The sequence below is a fragment of the Triturus cristatus genome, chromosome 10 (genome assembly GCF_964204655.1).
Source record: "Triturus cristatus chromosome 10, aTriCri1.1, whole genome shotgun sequence".
Taxonomy (NCBI): Eukaryota; Metazoa; Chordata; class Amphibia; order Caudata; family Salamandridae; genus Triturus; species Triturus cristatus.
In genome coordinates this window covers 231,353,665-231,371,053 of record NC_140593.1, presented here as the reverse complement: position 1 = coordinate 231,371,053, position 17,389 = coordinate 231,353,665, and the positions used below count along the sequence as shown (strand labels likewise).

Here is a 17,389-nt window from a genome sequence, read left to right as displayed (position 1 = left end):
AGTGTATGCCACCTTAAAACAAATGCAGGGGGAGGCCAGGGTGGAGAGCAGAAGAGCGCAACAAGCTACTAAAAAATTACTGGGCTCACTCCGAAAAGTGAATAAAATGTACACAGACATAGCAAATGTGGTTACTCAAGTCGAGGAAAGAAAAGGGAAACTGGAGGAGGAAGTGGGGAGACTGCATCTGTATAAAGAATCGAATGAGAAGCAAACGGAAGATGTGATGTGGAAACTCGAAGATTTCGAGAACAGACCGCGAAGAAATAACATTATATTGCTGGGTCTTGCCGAAAATGTGGAAGGGGAAACATTATGGCATTTGTTGTTGCTCTCTTAAGGGGAGCATTTCCCGATCTAGCTCAATGGAACTGGGATGCCGAGGTTCAGAGGGCACGCCGCTTCCCATTGACTCAAAAGAAAAATAATGGATCTGGGGAACTGCCAAGGGCTGTCCTAATATACATCGGCAACTTTCTTCTTAGACAGGCAATTTTGGACACCGCGCAAAGCCAGATGCAAAACTAACATTCGAGGGCAACACTTTTTTCGCTCGACCAGACTTTTGCCATTCCACTGTCGAAAGGAGATGGAAGTTTTGACAGCTGACAACTCTTTCAAGGGATGAGCTGTGAAGCCTTTTTGCTTTTCCCGGCCTGACTTAGTTATCTCAAATGGAAGGGTTTGAATGTTCTTTTCAGAAATCAAGGCACAAGAATAGTTGACTGAGTTAAGAGGCAAGGGGGATTTTGGGGGGGGTGATTTGGGCCACTTAATGAAAAGGGTATAACCGGAATGTAAGCTCTTTAGACCAAATAATAGCAAAAGATCTAATCCTTACTTGGCCCGGGTTATTGCTCTAACCTTATCTCTGCCTTGCCCTCTTTCTTTTCTGCATTAGTCTTTATTAGTCTTTTCTGCACGGTGGTCGGGGTGGGAGAATCCGCGGCGACTCAAGCTTTGAGCTTTGACTGCCTTACTTGGGTCATGTGTGACCTTCTTGCCGGTCAGGGGTGTGGGGGGATGGTTTGGTGGGTGGGGTTTGGGGGTGTGGGACAGGCACGGCACAGCATAGTACACTATGGCATGTGTGATGGGTATAGAAAAGAAAGGAAATTGATAAACTCAACCAAGGATTCAGGAAAGAAAAATTGAATAAAGATAATTGGTTTGGAAAACACCTTTAATGCTAGTTAATGAATCTGCGTATTGCATCAATTAATATCTGTGGTTCAAACGATCAGGCCAAGAGACAAAGGGCTGCAATTACTTTAAAGGCGCTGCGTATAGATATCTTATGTATCCAAGAAACCCACATCGAGGAAACTAGTGGCAGCCTGATGGAGCAATTAGGATTTAAACTTCTTATAAATACTAAACAAGGTACCAAGACGAGGGTTTTCCCATTCTTTCCCGGTGTTCCGACATTGTTTTTAATAAGAAAGTATCCGACAGTTGGGGTAGATGGGCCATGGTAGAATGTATGGTATCCGGAGAGATATTCACTATTTGTACGGTGTATGGCTCATCCGGGGACGAACCTGAACTCTTAGAATTTGTGGATGCTGAGTTAGCCTTGTGGCCCACCCCTGTAATCATGTGTGGGGATTTTAATATTAGTGGCTTGAGTGGTCTCTGAGGGGAGGCAGGAGTGAGGTATGCGGGTCGGAAGAAAAAAGTCTTTAGAGCCATTACCGATCCGGTTCAGAACAATGCGCTTACTGATGTATGGATGCACTTAAAACCTAAAGGTCCTGCGAGTAAGTTTTCTCTGCCCCACATAAATCAATTTTTAGGCTAGATTATTTTTTTGCATCGAATCATCCAATTCCCAGGTGGAGGATAGAGAAACATCCCCGGATTATCTCAGATCATAATCCTCTGATTTTAACGGTTACCCTTGGTGGAGGAGAAACACCAGAGCGGATCTGGATTTTTGAAAGAGGACCCCTGAAAGAACCTGAATATATCCATCATATGAAACTTTGGATAAAGGGGTTCTGGGAGATCAACCGGAAGAGTGCTAGTTCAGGGGCAGTCTGGGATGCTTAAAGCCGGGGTGCGCGGAGAGACACCAAGCTCTAGCTTGCATCAACGGAAATGTGAGGCCCAACAGGAGAAGAAGCTCTGTCAGGTGATAATGGAGGTAGAGGAGGCGCTCGCTGGTGTAATTTGGCTGGGTAACCCACTGGACGATATACTGCTTAGGCTGGCTTTAGCCAAGGCCAAATTGGGCGATATCGCAGCTGCAAGTTTTTTTTACTAAGAGGGTGCATTGCCATGAGTATAGTGAGTGCGTGGGGCACACTTTGACAGTCCGGGTAAGGCAAAAGAGCGCGGCTGGAGAGATCAGTGAAATACGAGATGACAACGGGAATATAATTGAGGGTTTATCAGGGATCCGAGAAGTATTCCGCCACTTTTATGAGAATCTCTACAGTGAGCAACGGTTAAGGGTACAGAGTCTAATCCAAGGGTATCTTAGTGAAATGTTTACACAAAGGATAACCCTAGCAGATAAGGAGGCACTCGAGTCGCCGCTGACCCAGGAAGAGATCTATGGTGCACTATGTAGCCTTCCCTCAGGCAAGGCAGCTGGACCAGATCAGATCCCTTTAGAATTTTATAAAATCTTTTTGGATGTTATCGGGCCTGATCTGGTAGATGCGGTACTACAAGCCCAACAGGGTGGCTTCATTCCTGAGTCATGGGCTAGGGCAGATATAGTAGTACTCTTTAAAAAGGGCAAGTCTTCTCTTGAGCCAGGGTTATAGAGACCGATAACTCTTATGAATAATGATGCAAAAATGTTTTCCAAAGCCTTGGCGACACGATCAAATCATATTATTGTAAAAACTGTACACCCCTGTCCGCATGGGTTCATACCGGGCAGGGGAAGAACACAGCATGTTCGAAGGGTCAATCAATCAATCATGGAATTTATATCGCGCACTACTCACCCGGAAGGGTCTCAAGGCGCTTGGGGAAGGGCTACTGCTCGAACAGCCAGGTCTTGAGCTGTTTCCTGAAGGCCAGGTGGTCCTGGGTCAGCCGCAGGTGGACGGGTAGGGAGTTCCAAGTCTTAGCCGCCAGGTAGGAGAAGGATCTTCCTCCGGCGGTGGCTCTCTGGATGCGAGGGACGACGGTGAGGGCGAGGTTCGCGGAACGTAGCTGGCGGGTGGCCGTGTAGAAGGTGAGGCGGTCGTTGAGGTACCCTGGGCCCAGGTCGTGGAGGGATTTGTGTGTGTGGGTGAGAGTCTGAACGTGATCCTCTTGTTGACAGGGAGCCAGTGCAGGTCTCTCAGGTGGCATGAGATGTGGCTGCGTCGGGGGACGTCCAGGATGAGACGGGCGGAGGCGTTCTGGATACGCTGAAGTCTTTTCTGAAGCTTCATTGGGTCATAACCTTCTTTGATGCTGCTGAAGTCTCCGGGGACCCCATGGCATTGCTGCTAATGGATGCTGAAAAAGCATTCGATAGGGTCTCCTGGGACTATCTCTGGGCAGCCATGGAATGGTTTGGCATCGGGAAAGGGTATATCAAGGCAATTCAATCATTATATAAGGCACCGACGGCTCGGTTAAGGTTGAATGGGGGGGTATATGTCCTCTTTGTCAATCAGGTGCGGCACGCGGCAGGGCTGCCCGTGCTCACCACTTCTGTTTGCCATGTATATTGAACCCCTAATTCGAAAACTGGATATTAGCAAAGGAATTACCCCTATTAAATATCATGGGTTGGAAACAAAAACATTGGCATATGCCGATGATATTGCTGTGGTCACCTCTAATCCTCAAACTGCCCTAGGTGCTACAGAGCTAGAAGCCCAAGCCTTTGGCCCAGTCTCCGGGCATGCATTAAATAGATCTAAGACACAGATAGTTACAAACGGTGGGGCTGATCTAGATGATCCACGGGTGACTGATTCAGCTATCTATTTAGGCATTGAAATCATGTCAGTCCTGGGAAAGGTGGTTTAGCAAAATATCGAACCAGTAATAGGGAAGGCAAAAAAAGACACTGACAGATTGCATAACTTACATCTGTCATTGGTTGGACGCTGTAATGTGGTGAAAATGGTGTTCCTACCAAAAGTACTTTATTTATTTAGAGCCATACCCCTCGAATTTGAGAAGTAATGGTTTGTGGCCCTCGAACATCTTGTAAATAGGTTTATATGGGCACACAGGAAAACAAGGAGAGCCCTGAGCTATATGTTACTTCCAAGGGAAAGAGTGGGCTGGGCTGTTCCCGATTTTAAAAATGTATTATTGGGCGGCTGCCTTTCAATATATGAGTGGGCCTATGGGTGGGAAGGTTATAGATCCATGGATTGAGACTGGGTCTTTTGAAGTGTAGAAGTTACTACTGGGAGATGATGCTGTGAATTGTTTGAAATTCAGTCAGCCTAGTTATTTAAAAAAAAACTAGATTTAAGACTTTGATGGCCGCGTTTTAAGATCTGGCCATCGGTCAGGAAAAAATGTGGTCTTCGGAGAATTAACTTTTATACACAGCTGTTTAGAAACCCCACTTTTGTGTGAGCGGTATGGGATCCGGAAATTAGGTGATCTATTCGGTCCAGATGGAATTCGCCCTTTCTCTGAAATTGAAAACGATTACGTTATAGAAAAGAGAAATTTCTTTCAGTATCTGCAAATACGTAGTTTTCTAGGTGGGGAAAAAGGGTGGGCTGAATGGCTTCAAGGAAAATAAAATTATTGATATTGTCAGAGAAGGGGAAGAGTCTACTATCCGGCGGATACACGCTGAACTCTTCTAAAGCAAGACGATCTGGAGAAGCAATGGAAGAAATGGACAGACAAATACAGCATTGAACAAGAAAGCTTTAGTGATTCTTTAGAGCTGGGCCAGTCTGTCCTCTGCTCTGCGGGGCTTCAAGCTCAGTATTATAAAACAATTTTTTCCTTGTATTATACCCCAGCAAAGATTGCATAATGGTGGGGGGGGGGGGGAGGAAGGAGAGACAGCGGGGTATCAATTGCCCCCGTTGTAGTAACTTTGATGCTGAGCTGATCTCTATGTTCTCATCTTGCTCTAAGCCCTAATCTGGTCAATTGAAAAGTTTTTTGGGTGAATCGCTGAATCTTAAGATCTCCCTTACTCCTGCTATAATTCTTTTGGGGATAGACAGCAAGGGAGGACAAGATTCTTCTCCCCACTTTCTCTTTTTATCCATGGCGGTATTGCGTATATGTATTACTTCAGTCTGGCTGGATCAAGCTGCTCCAACATTCCAACAATGGCTTGCCAGGCTACTAGCTACTTATAACCTTGAAAAAGGGATTTATGAGAGAAAGGGTAAAAAAGGGAGAATGTTAGGGAAAAGCATTTGGGGGTCCATATATAGATGGAAGGAGGATATGAGTGCCAATAGCCCCTAAATAGGATTGGGGGGGTCTCTTTATTCTTCTACTTTTGTCTTTCTTACTCCTCTCCCTCCCTTCTTTTTTTCCTGTAGGTTTTTTTTTCTCTGTTTACTAGTTTTCTTGTTTTATTTAAATTTTTTTGCTTTCATCTGATTGAACTGTATTAGTTAAGATGGTAACTGTATTTAGTATAATGTCTACTTCTATGTTGTCAAAAATGTATTGTGAAATAATCATCGGATTATATGTGTATGACAGATACTGGTATTTTATGGGGACGGCTTCCAAAACAGAGGATGCGATCCGAGCCCCATTAATGAATTTCACTCTCATAACCTAGCATTGGTGTATTTGTTAATAGTTCATAACCAAAAATCAGCAGCCTTGCTTAAGTGCATATGGATAGTTATATCTTTAGCCCGAGCCCTCTGTTGCATGCCATGCTTAAATCAAAAGCACAGTTGAGATTTTTTAAACTCATGTCTGATCCTGCTTATATTGCCAGCAGTGATAATACCTTTGTAATTGTAGGTATTAAACATCTGTTTTTTGTTTTTGTAAGGTAATTGGATGCAACATTTGACTCTTAAAGTAATTACTTGCTTGGATGAGGTCATTTGTAGACCCTTTGCTGTAATGTCCAATTGAAATGCTATTCCATGTGCAGAAGCGTGTTGCCATTTAACCAGTTCAATTTAGGGTAACCATATTGTAATCCTCACTAGCACTAAAAGGGCTGAAGGGCTAGAGGCTGTGTGGGTAAATGGAATCTTAAGCTTATTAGGGGTTCAGGTAATGTTCTCTGCATGCAGGCCAACCTAACCTTGTAAAGTTGTTTACCGATTCTGGTAAATAGTGATTGTATGAGAGGTACTTCTTCATATTGTTTCCTACGGGCAGATGGCTTACACAAATGGCCAATCAACTTTTGGGACACGACAATCTGAAACATTGCATTTCTCTTTCTGGTAGCCATGTCTCCAAATAACCGTTTAGGACATTAACGTTTCTTATTGTGTAATGCAGGTCGATGGTTTCTGACTCGAGCATGAAGCACAGCATGGGTGGGATAATAGTTTTCAGTCTTATCTTTGCATAATTGCAGCTTTCCCTTCGATCACATCCTGACCTGCTAGAACTGGTTCATAGTTTCAGCCTGAGCTCAATACGTCATGCAGGGGACTGGATATTAAAGATAAAAGATGCATTGCTTCAATATTAATTCAAGAAGCACAGGAGAAATCTAAAGGAGCGGCTTACAGAGATATGCTAGAGTGGGGGAAGACAGTTATCTCTGGCTACCATTAACCTCATTGATTACCCTATTGCTTTAGGAGTATCCTAGATACCTGTGCAAGAACTCCAACCATCCCAATTGTACCAAATTAGTCCAATACAAAACATATGGGGAAGGGGGGGGGGGGACTGCCTCTCATCCCAGCACAGTACACCCCATTGTATCCTGGTAAATGCAGTACGCTTACTTTCAAAGTTGCTGTAGTCTTTCACCAAAGTTGGTGCAGGTAGTGCTGTTATCTCTAGACACGTGTTTCTGGGTTTAGCCCGTCATCAGTAGAGAGCAAAAGTTAATAAGAAGCGGAGAAAAGACTTCAGCAACTTGAAAGTAAGCGTACTGCATTTAACAGGATTCAATGGGGTGAACTGTGCTGGGATGAGAGGCAGTGTGCTCCCTCCCATCAGCAACCCCTGATGACTTTTCTCTGCTCCTTACTACTTTTTGCTCTCTACTGATGACTGGCTAAACCCAGAAACGTCCTTTATCCAGTGGAATGTGAAATAGGCAACAGGGTGGCAAGGTAACTTTGCCATCTTGCTATCTATGACCATATCAAGTGCATAGTATAAGGAAGACTTACTAGACTCTCAGGGCCTCCATCCTTCCCATATTGACAACAGTCCCATCAGTAAACTCGAAGGGAGGAACGGGTAGTGAGGGTCCTCCTTGCTCTGTCCACTCTCAGTTCATGATCTTGATTTTTGAGGAAGAGGTGATAAGGGTCTCCGCCATTCTCTATTAAATGAAGATCTGAGGAAGAAGTGGGCCTTGAAAGGAAAGAAACAGGAAACTGCTACATGCTCTTTACCACCAGAACTTTGCAAACACCAGCTTGTTTATAGACTTTTTTTTTTCTTCCCCTTGTTGGTGAGAATGTGTTTTTGGTATTAAGTATACACAGTGAAAACCTGAAGGTAATGCAATAAAAAGCAAACTGCTTAAAAAAAAAAAAGGAACGTTTTACAAGATCTAGTTGGAATTTATGTTCCCGTTTCCAAAATCATTAAGAGATCCGATCCTTATACTATCAAGGAATCAGATTGCCTTAGGTTAACTTGTAAACTGTTGCTACTAAATTCCTCGCATATCACTATAAATAAGTTATTTGTAGGAAGAAAGATTTAAACTACCAACGTTCAATTTCACTAATAGTAATCTCGAGCATCTGATTCTTCTCCTGTAAGTAACCTGTTCAAAAGAACAATTTTAAATCTTATGGAGAAATTTATTAAAACAAAAGCTATGAAATGAAACCTTAGAAATTGCTGATTGGAGTTTGAAAACCAGCTCTCCTAGATAAATACAATCTGAACCAATAGGTGTTTTCACAAACTTTTGATTAATTAGAAGGGTGTATTGTTACCTCTTAACATGAATGTAAAATAGCTTCCAATTTAATCAGCACTTTACTTCTTTCATCCCATCAAGTGCATTAACTGCATTTAGCACTGCATTTAATAATTTTTACAGCTTTTATAGATCCATGCTTTGAGCATTGCATGAGGTCCACAGCAGCTCGCTGGAGACTGCTGAGGAAGAGACCTTTTAAAGTAGAATCGGATCAAATAAAGTAGGGAAATGCAGCATTTTTCCCTTTTATTTCAGTCTGCTCAGCCGGACTTTGTGTTCGCCTTCTCCTGTCCTGTAAGAAGTCATTTTTGTTATGACAGTTGCAATAAGTTAACATGAACTATATTATAGTATCACATGATTTACACATCTGCAAATATGCCGGCCAGTCATCCTTCGGAAAATTTTCACCATGTTGGAGGTACCTTGGGGTGGTCGTGGCCTGTAGAGAGGGTGGGTCCTATAGCCATTTAGTGTTACAGTGCATCATCAATAGGCATAGGAGGGGGCAATTGAAAGAGGTGTGGCGTCATGCAAAGACTCCTACCATCCCAGGGAAGGGGGTAGGGGACCAACAAAAGTTGGAGGCTACCACTGATATCCTGGGGAATTTGCTAAACAACCCCCCTGGACATTAGTTGTGCAAAGAGTGCTCAAAGGAGTTGCAACCATCTCTCTGCTGGGATTTGCAGCTCACTAACTGTGTTATATCGCTTCTCACTGGGTGATTGTGTGGAAAGAGCTGATATCATGTGACCCATAGTGGCGTTGCACGAGTTGGCGTGTCTGAATAGGAGCGTTCCTTAACCGTCCAAGCAACGCTCCAGTTGGTATGGACTTAATCCATGTTCATGTAGGGCAGTCAAGTAAGCAGCAGTTTCTGTTATTGAATCTAGAGCGCTTGTAGTAAAGTGGGGGTTGGCATTCATTTTAAGAAGCAGTTGGCAGAAGTGAAATAGTGACTAGAGGGCTTCACACACAGTGAACACTTGGCTCATCCAATTTCTCTCTCAGAAACCTACCTACATGGGAAAACCAACAGACTATGTTCTGTGATAGTCCCAAAGAAATGCAATGAATGCCAGTAGATTGACAAGCAGTGCCAGACCGATTAGCTTTGCCAGTGCTGGTTTTGTCTGTAGGCCATTCGTTTTCAGGTGTTCATTTAGAAATGTAACTCTTTTTGGCATTAATGACTTATCTCTATGTTAAGAAAATGCATTATTGTATCCTAATAATGACTGACCACTAAATAGTTTCTATTAATGTACTTTAATAGAAAGAAGTGCCATTTTGCTGCTCCTTCATAGTGAGGAAAAAAGCATCAAGGAAGCTAGAACCTAAAACTTGCAGTTTCATTGGATTTATTTAAAAAAAAAAATACCATTAACTATATTTTGTTTGAACTTGTTAAACCAAGGCACATTAGTTGTCACTAGGGGCCTAATTACTATCAGTGGCTAGCTTTCTCCAAGAGGTACTGGGTCCAAAAGGATATATTATGTAGTTTACCTTTTTAAAGTGAGACTTTTTTTTCTTATTATTATTGCATAGAGCCTGGAAAATCACTATGGTTTGAAATAGGACCTTAAATGTTTAATTTGAAAATGTTATAAAAGTGATTTTGTTACGATATTCAAGACTTTATTTTATGTAGTGGTGTATGTGATCTTGGATTAGTAATTAAATAAAAAGATGGTGCTGAGATATTCGGCAGGCGCATGCCCACACCTTTGGCATAACAACCGCCAGCACTGTCATAGCACCATCCTTTCTTTTCTTTTTTTATTTTTTTTTCCTCCATACTTGTCGATCTCCCACAGCAGCGACCAGGACTGTTGCTTTGACAATACTTGTTTAGTTATCTTTTTTAATTGTATCGATTTCCATTATTAGTGTGTTGTCAAGCTTGCAGCTATCCGCAATGGGTTTCCTGGCGCTAAACCCCCACATGGTCCTTTTTTAGGTCTTGCCTACGCAGCGCGCATGCGCTGCATAGGAGGGGACCTCTTGGAATCGATCGGCTTTTTTGCCCAAAAACGTGCACCCTTTGCATTGCTTTCTATTGCAACGTGTGCACGTTTGGCGTTTCCCTTGCTGGAGCGAGCTTTGGCAACATCTGATGGCGCCCCTGCTCGCTCCTGCAAGGGAAACGCTGTGTGTCCGTTTATTTTTTGTTTGTTTTGGCTTTACTGCCCTCTTACCTTGGGATGTGTTTACAGTTACATTGCTGATTAACACATGTCTGTAGTCTGCAGATTTCAGATGGGTTCTATCGCGTACGGTTTCTGTGACAAAAGACTTGCTTTTAATAAAAAAAATGTTTTCGCGTTTTTTTTTTTTTTTTATTGAACTTTTTGCACACATGTCCCTAGTTTGTGGTCTTGTCTTTGAGCACTTGTTTTTTTAAAGGGGGGGGGTTCCTCTACCACGCAAAGCCGCCCCCTGTACCCTATATTGCTAACTAACCTTAAATCACAGATGTATAGATGACACGATCAGGTCCGGAGACAGTGTCTTTAGTTACCAAGATTGAGGTAGCTGGCCACCCTTGGCACAGGCCAGTGGCCTCAGCTGAGGTGGCCACAAGCAAACTATGCATAGGACAAGCAGCACAGGCGTTACTCATACTGAGGGACTGCAGGGTGCAGACTGCCCACACACAGATAGAAGAACCTACCAGGCTCACCACACTCATGAGGGTCCACATACATTACACACTGGGCACTGTGTGTGCCCTCTGTGATGGTTGACAGCACTCTGATTTTGTAGTGTGTTTAATTGGAAGCTCCCTCCTGCTTGATTACCCCCGGTCGGGTGTGGGGAGTCCGTGGCATCTCCGGGAACTTTCACACGCCTCTGCATCTCCCCAGGCCCCTCCTTACCTCGCCCACCCCCAATTTACATTGTGATGCAAACCCCAGCGAAAGAAACCACCATTTACGAGCCCGAAACTTGCTAAACTCAAAGCTGGGTACCCCCGTTGGTGTCCTCTTACAGCTCATGGAGGAGGGCGAGATGAGTGTAGGACGAGGTCGAGTCACACTTTGTGCTAATATAGCACACTGATTGCTTGGTTGACAGTCTCGTAGCGCTGTACATAAAGCTTCAGGGAGTTGCTGTTGCTCCCGCTGACCCTGCTGCTCCGCTTCCTCCCTGGTCTGCCAGTTCCACCATATAGGTCCTTGCTTTATTTATTTGCAATTTTATATAGCGTGAGCTCGACCCAAAGGTATTGGAGCACTTTACATGACTTTCAGTTACATTAGACAAGGACGTATTTATTTTTCAGGCACAGGGAGATTAAATGATTTCCTCGGATCAGGGTGCTGAGACTAGAACCTGCGACCACAGTTCCAAGGTACACAGCGCTGGCCGTGACGCCACATCCCTCTCCCAGTGCCTCTGGAGCAGCTATGATGTCACTATACGTGTGACACCTTGAACTCGTTCTCATTTTTAAGCGACTACGCTTTGCCTCCTGGGATATGTCAGCCCTGACTCGCAGTTAAAATGCTCTTAGACACAAAAACTTTGAAACAGGCCTTCTCTGGGGCATCTCCCGAAACTACGGAAATTCCACCACTCTCCCTCAGGAAACTCCCGTTGCGGATACTGTGATGGAAGCCTGGTTCCATAGTTTAAAAAATCTGCAGCTCTTGCCTATTTTGTTAAGCTATTTTGCACTGTCCACACCAATCTTTTACTTTTTTTAAATATATATATATATATCTCAATTTCTGAACAGCGTCCCTGGTGTTCACTGTAAAAAAATAAGTAAAATAGGATTACAAAAATGAAACAGACCTAGTACAATGTAATCTGATGGTCGTGTAAAGCACTCCAATGCTCTTAGGACATGTTCGAGCTATATAAAACTGATCAGAGGGAACGGCTAACCTACAAGTCCCAGAATGCAAAGTGATGTTGGCGGATACGTTTAAAGTGCCACATATGACATGGGATTACTGAGTGGACTTGCCCAATATGGGCCTCAAAAATTTAGTCTGTAATTCCTCAAATATGCCCCCCTCCCCCTCAGTCAGTGCCGCCAACTGCTCCCGTACCTGCCCCTTTTCACCACCTCTGAAGGGCACTTGCAGTCAAATGAAAAGGGTCAAACATCCCACCACAAATTAACAGAAAACAAGCATTGGCATAGCCAATAGGTCTCGCCTATGGGACCTTATGAGTATTTAGTTAGGCAGCACAATATCCTTGGTGCAACAACATCAACTGTTATATGGCTAAACACATAAGGTCCCAAAGGCGAGACCTATTGTCTATGCCAATGCTTGTTTCTAAAATGATATGATTCTCTATTCAAGACAGCCAGGTTTTTAGTAGTTTTTGAAAGATGGAAAGAGACTTGCAGACCTCTGTGACTGTGACCTTGCGTTCCATAGTTTGGGCCCTAGTTAGGAGAATGCCCAGCATCCTTGGCATGTTCATCTTACTCCAGTAACTAAGGGGGGGGAGTTGCTATACTGTAGAGAGCAGTGTGGTTTGTAGGGTGATGCCAAGTATAGTAGTTGGTACATATAACCTAGTGCTTTGAAATTCATTATTTTTTCCTTTGGCAGCCAGTGGAGCTCCTGCAAAAACTCTGCTTTGGAAGTGAATTTAGGCAGCTTTAGAAGGAGCTTTATTAGCAGCATTTTGTACTAGCTGCTGAAGCTTGAGAGCACCCATGGCAACACCCAGATACAGAAGGTTGCCGAAGTCCAATTGGGAGAGGATCAAAGCCTGTGTCACTGTTCTTTGGGCTGGCAATGGAAGGTAACCCAGAATCTTTCTCTGCCATCGAAGCATTCCAAAGCGGGTGGCCGCTATTTTAGTAATCTGGGTGTTTATTGAAAGCTTCTGTCTAGCCAGAAACCCAAATTCTTAACACCTGGCACATCTTGAGTCATATGCCACTGATGAGGACCCTACAATTGGGGTTGGTTGTCTACCACAAAGATTTTGGTCTTGTCACCGTTCAGTGTACGGTTTGTATTCGTCCTGCACTTTTGACAGCCAGATATTAACACACCTGTATTCTGGTTTTCCTGGGCTCTACAATATCTGCCAAGATACGTAAATAGACATAGTTGGGTTGAGAGTGGAACCCTGCGGTGTCCCACATGATAGTGTGTGGGTCTGGTAACAGTACTGTTTTGTGTGTATTGGAAAAGAGTGGTCCTGCAGAAAGGACTTGAACCATTTCAAATTTGTGCCACCCACATCAATTTCTTTTACTCTTTGCATCAGGAGGTTATGGCTAACTGCATCAAAGGCAGCACTTGGGACATATAAAATCAGAGCAGCGGTGCCACATCTGTCCAACTGAACTTAAAGATTTTCGGTGGCTCCCATCTAAGGCTGCCTCCATTTTTGTTTTGTTTAAGGAAGTACTGAAAATAAACAAAGGGGCAAGGCTTGAGTCAGGGGCATAACTTCATGGTAAGTACAGAGCTTTTATTGAAGGAGAGTGATGCAGTCCCATTGATTGTTTGGTGCGCTGTGCACTACTTTAACTGTTCATCTATTCACTGGAAGCAAACACAGGGAAATGAGGAAGTGTGACGTGTCCTCCTCAGAAGGTCGGTAGCGGCTACATTCTAGATGCTCTAGTTTCTAAAGTATTAGTAAGAGTGCTCCAATATATATTCTATTGGTGTGGCTAAGGTGGAAGAGTACTAGAGTGATAGCGATGTGTACCTTTTCTGAAACCATAAGAAATGAGAAAAGTTGACTTGGGCATCTCGTCATGTAGAATCACCGTTTGGAGACCCGATTCAGTTTTCACCTCTTTGGCAGGTAAGAAAAATACTGCAGATGTACTTCTAGCTGAATTTTTATCCCAAAGGAAATTCTTTACAGACACTTTCGATCAGAGGAGCAACTTAACATAGAGATTCTTACATGAGCAATTTCATTATTCACAAAATTCTGACTTTTAACCCATGTTTAATGTAACAAGCAGCTAACTTTGTCTTTTGTGCTGAATGAGCAATGAAGCTAGCTCGTACATAAACTATATAAAGTAATTCTTATTGAAGGAGCCATATTGGAACCTACCAAATCCCGTCCTAGCTAGAGTAGAATTGTAAGAAGAAAATTGAATATGTACTAGACCTAGATAGATGTACAATTTTAATGCATCTCTCTATTTTTTTTTCTTGCAGAGCTGAGTTGGAGAAACATGGATATAAAATGGAGACCTCGTGACGGATGCTTTGGACATGAAAAGCAAACTACTTACTATGATGATCTCGCACCTGTATCTGAATTCAGATGTGATTAACATGGGTACAAAACTGAGACATCTCAAGTGACACCCAACACAGTTTTTGAACAATTTTCCGTCAGTTCCTGAGGATGATATTAGAAACCTGCAGAAACCTTTCTTTTCTTAACCTGATGTTTTTGTTTCAGCACTGTATTATAAAATTTATTATTGGTAATGCAAGGCCTGCAGTGATAAGCCACACATAAAATACTCCACTTTGTTTTAAGTTACATTGAAATTGTTGTGTGCAGTTTTACTTCAGCTAGTGTTGTCACCTCAGAAGACTGAAGCAATATTTCAGTTTGAATTGATAGTTTTTCCCCCAAATGCTTATTTTTATAAAGTAAATTAAAATGGTTTAATGAAAGCCAACTAAGCAAATGTGTATTAATTTTTATTTTTAAAAATTAATGTCTACGGTGTGAAAAGTACATCACAAATGTTTCGTCTCAGACCTGCTCAGCACTCCAAAGCAGAAGAGTTCTGGAGTAAGAAACCTTGTCATGAAAACATGTCTACGTCCAAAGTTTAAATAAAATTCCTCAGCATATTCTTTGAGAGCAAAGTTTTATTGATCTGAATGACATGGGAGCCACAGGAGTTGGCAATTTTCTTTTTAAGTGCCAGTAGTTATACCCTTGTCCAACCGTGGAAATTTACTCAACTGTCCACTTTCCAGGCAAGAAAAGGTGAAGTGCATTCACTATAGGTGTAACCACACCTTCCTAGTACATTGATAATATTTGTTAAACTATGTGTTTTTCCTGCTGCAGCCTTTAGAGATGCTTGCGAATGGCAGGATGCGAATATCATCTCTCCCGGGTCTTCCCATACCATTCGAAGCGGAGTTCTACTCAATACCTTTAATGTTGCAGCGTGAATCTTTTCTGGATTCACCTGCTGTGCATTATTTCGTCATCTAGTGCTGGTTCCGGAATTCTCTGCTATTGTAGTCCTATTTTTTGTTTTTCTTTTTGGGCATGGAATGTCACCCCATTTGGTGAATCCTGTGGCATTGTACACCCGCCTCCGGGAAGCACCCACCGTTGATCTCCATCTTTAGATTATATTTTCTGCCACTGCGTCTGGATGCTTGACTGAAGGCTCTCCAGCACGATGAACAAAAAAAAGTTACAAGGTTCGTCAGTATTTTGCCGGAGGAGAATTCTTAAGGGAAGGACACTATTTTCATTGACCGTTTTTGAGAAATGTTTGAGTTGAAAGCACAAATTCTCACCGAAGGACCAACACCCGATGTAGAACCTCTGCCTGCCTCTGGAACGTCGAAATGAAAACGGCACTACCTGTGCCGTGTTCACATCTTAGGCGCTGAGAGTGAGAGAGAAGCCGAGGCGAGCACATCACACTATGCAGGGGCAAGGAACATCTCCGTCCCTGAAGTCCTTGGCCTGTCTAGCGACAAGGAGAATGTCTTTGAAGGTGGCAAGTGAAAAGTATCAGACACCGACTTGAGTATCGTTAACGTCGAATCTCAGGCAACCAAGAAGAGCCAGGAGATGAGAGACACCGAAAAAAGGGCCAGAGTCCTAAAAATGGGACTGAAGTGCGCCGAAGGGAGCATCGTCGTCAAACGCTCGCCAACCAAAGGCAGGCCCCAAGACAGAGAGCCCCTCTGACCTCTCGAAAGGGAAACCGCAGGAGGAAGATCTCTATAAAAGCCCAAAACGTTGAATGTCAGTCAAGGGACAGACGCTTCTACAGCGAAGAAGGAGAGGTCTCAAGAAGAACTTCGAAGCTCTACTACCAATACGTCATCAAAGGATTGTTGGACGTCTAAGAGAAAATCTATGTTGGGCCTCAACACCAAAGAAAAGCCGGAAAAATCGAAAAAAAGAAGAAAAGGTGTCTCAAGGTCGGCAGCCTTCCTTAAAATCTCTCCCCCCCCCCCCCCCCCCTTCCTTTTTTTTCTTTTCTAACCAATCTTTTAAAGGAATTTTGAATAACTCCAAAAGAACAGGGCGAGAAGGTCGTCGAAGAGCTCAAACCTCTGACACTAAAGCCTTGGGAGGAAGAAGAGGAACAACTAGACGGTTAAGCCCTCTGTCAAGACAAGCGAAAGAAGGTACCACGCACCTGAAATTCCCTTCCTCCACGGGAACAGCTGGACTGAAGACCTGGACTCAATTGACGAGAATTTCCCAGCTCCCCTGCCTCGCTACAGCGAATAAAATTCACTTCCAGCAAGAAGGGGGAAAGGGGAATGGGATAATAGAGAGACTCCACTGTGATGCCTGTTTCTCCCGGGCTAGTATGCCTGCTTCTCCTGGACTAGGGTGGTTACTCTGGCATCTGTGAATTAAGTTAACAGAGAATTAGTGGAAGTCCCCTTAAAGGCCCTCACTACTCCCTACCCACTCCCTACGCCCTGACCTTTACCTGATCTCTACTGTGGATTTGCCCCTCTCTTTTAGTTGCCTTTTTTGTGCTCCGCGCTAAGCAAGCGCTACTGTGCTTGATGACTGCTGCTGCGCTTGATGGTGCTCCTGCGCTTGATGGTACTGCTGCACCTGATGATTACTGCTGCGGCAATTGGTGGTAAGCAATATATATATATATATATTTAACATACAACGAGATGAAGTAGATTCTTTTCTTGTTATCGGCACTGCAGAAGAAAGTTCCTCATGGAAACTAAAAGCCAGTAGACTGAATTGTACTCTCTTGAAATTTCTGTCAGGAACCCCAAACAATGATTTAGGAAGTCTATGGGGACTGCTTCTTGTTCTACTACCAGGAACGTAGTAGGGAATGTCAGTAGCCTGGCAGTCTCAAATTGTTTAATGCTTCAATACGCATTAAGCATTAGGCCACTCACCGAGGAATGACTGTTTCTCGGTAATAGTTCCTGCCTTGAAAGACCTTCCACAAGACACCGCTGGTAGAGACTCTGGAGAATTTCCACTCACTGGAAATAACAGGAAAGTTCTTGTGACACGAGATGAGATAGAAGACTTCTAACTCCACCTCCGGAATCTGTTGAGCAGCGAAGAATATCCTTCTCAACCCCCAACGAATACTTTCTGAAGTTCTGTGAGAGACTCGAAAGACACAGCCTC

The 17,389-nt window shown here is 43.4% G+C and overlaps 1 long non-coding RNA gene across 1 annotated transcript in view; it reads left to right on the top strand.

Moving 5' to 3' along the window:
• Positions 1 to 14,251, top strand: part of LOC146789252 (uncharacterized) — a 69,650-nt gene extending 55,399 nt beyond the window's left edge. The window contains exon 4 of the long non-coding RNA XR_014970041.1: positions 14,209 to 14,251. This is a non-coding gene — a long non-coding RNA (uncharacterized LOC146789252). The remainder of the gene's footprint in view (positions 1 to 14,208) is intronic.
• Positions 14,252 to 17,389: the final 3,138 nt, after the last annotated feature.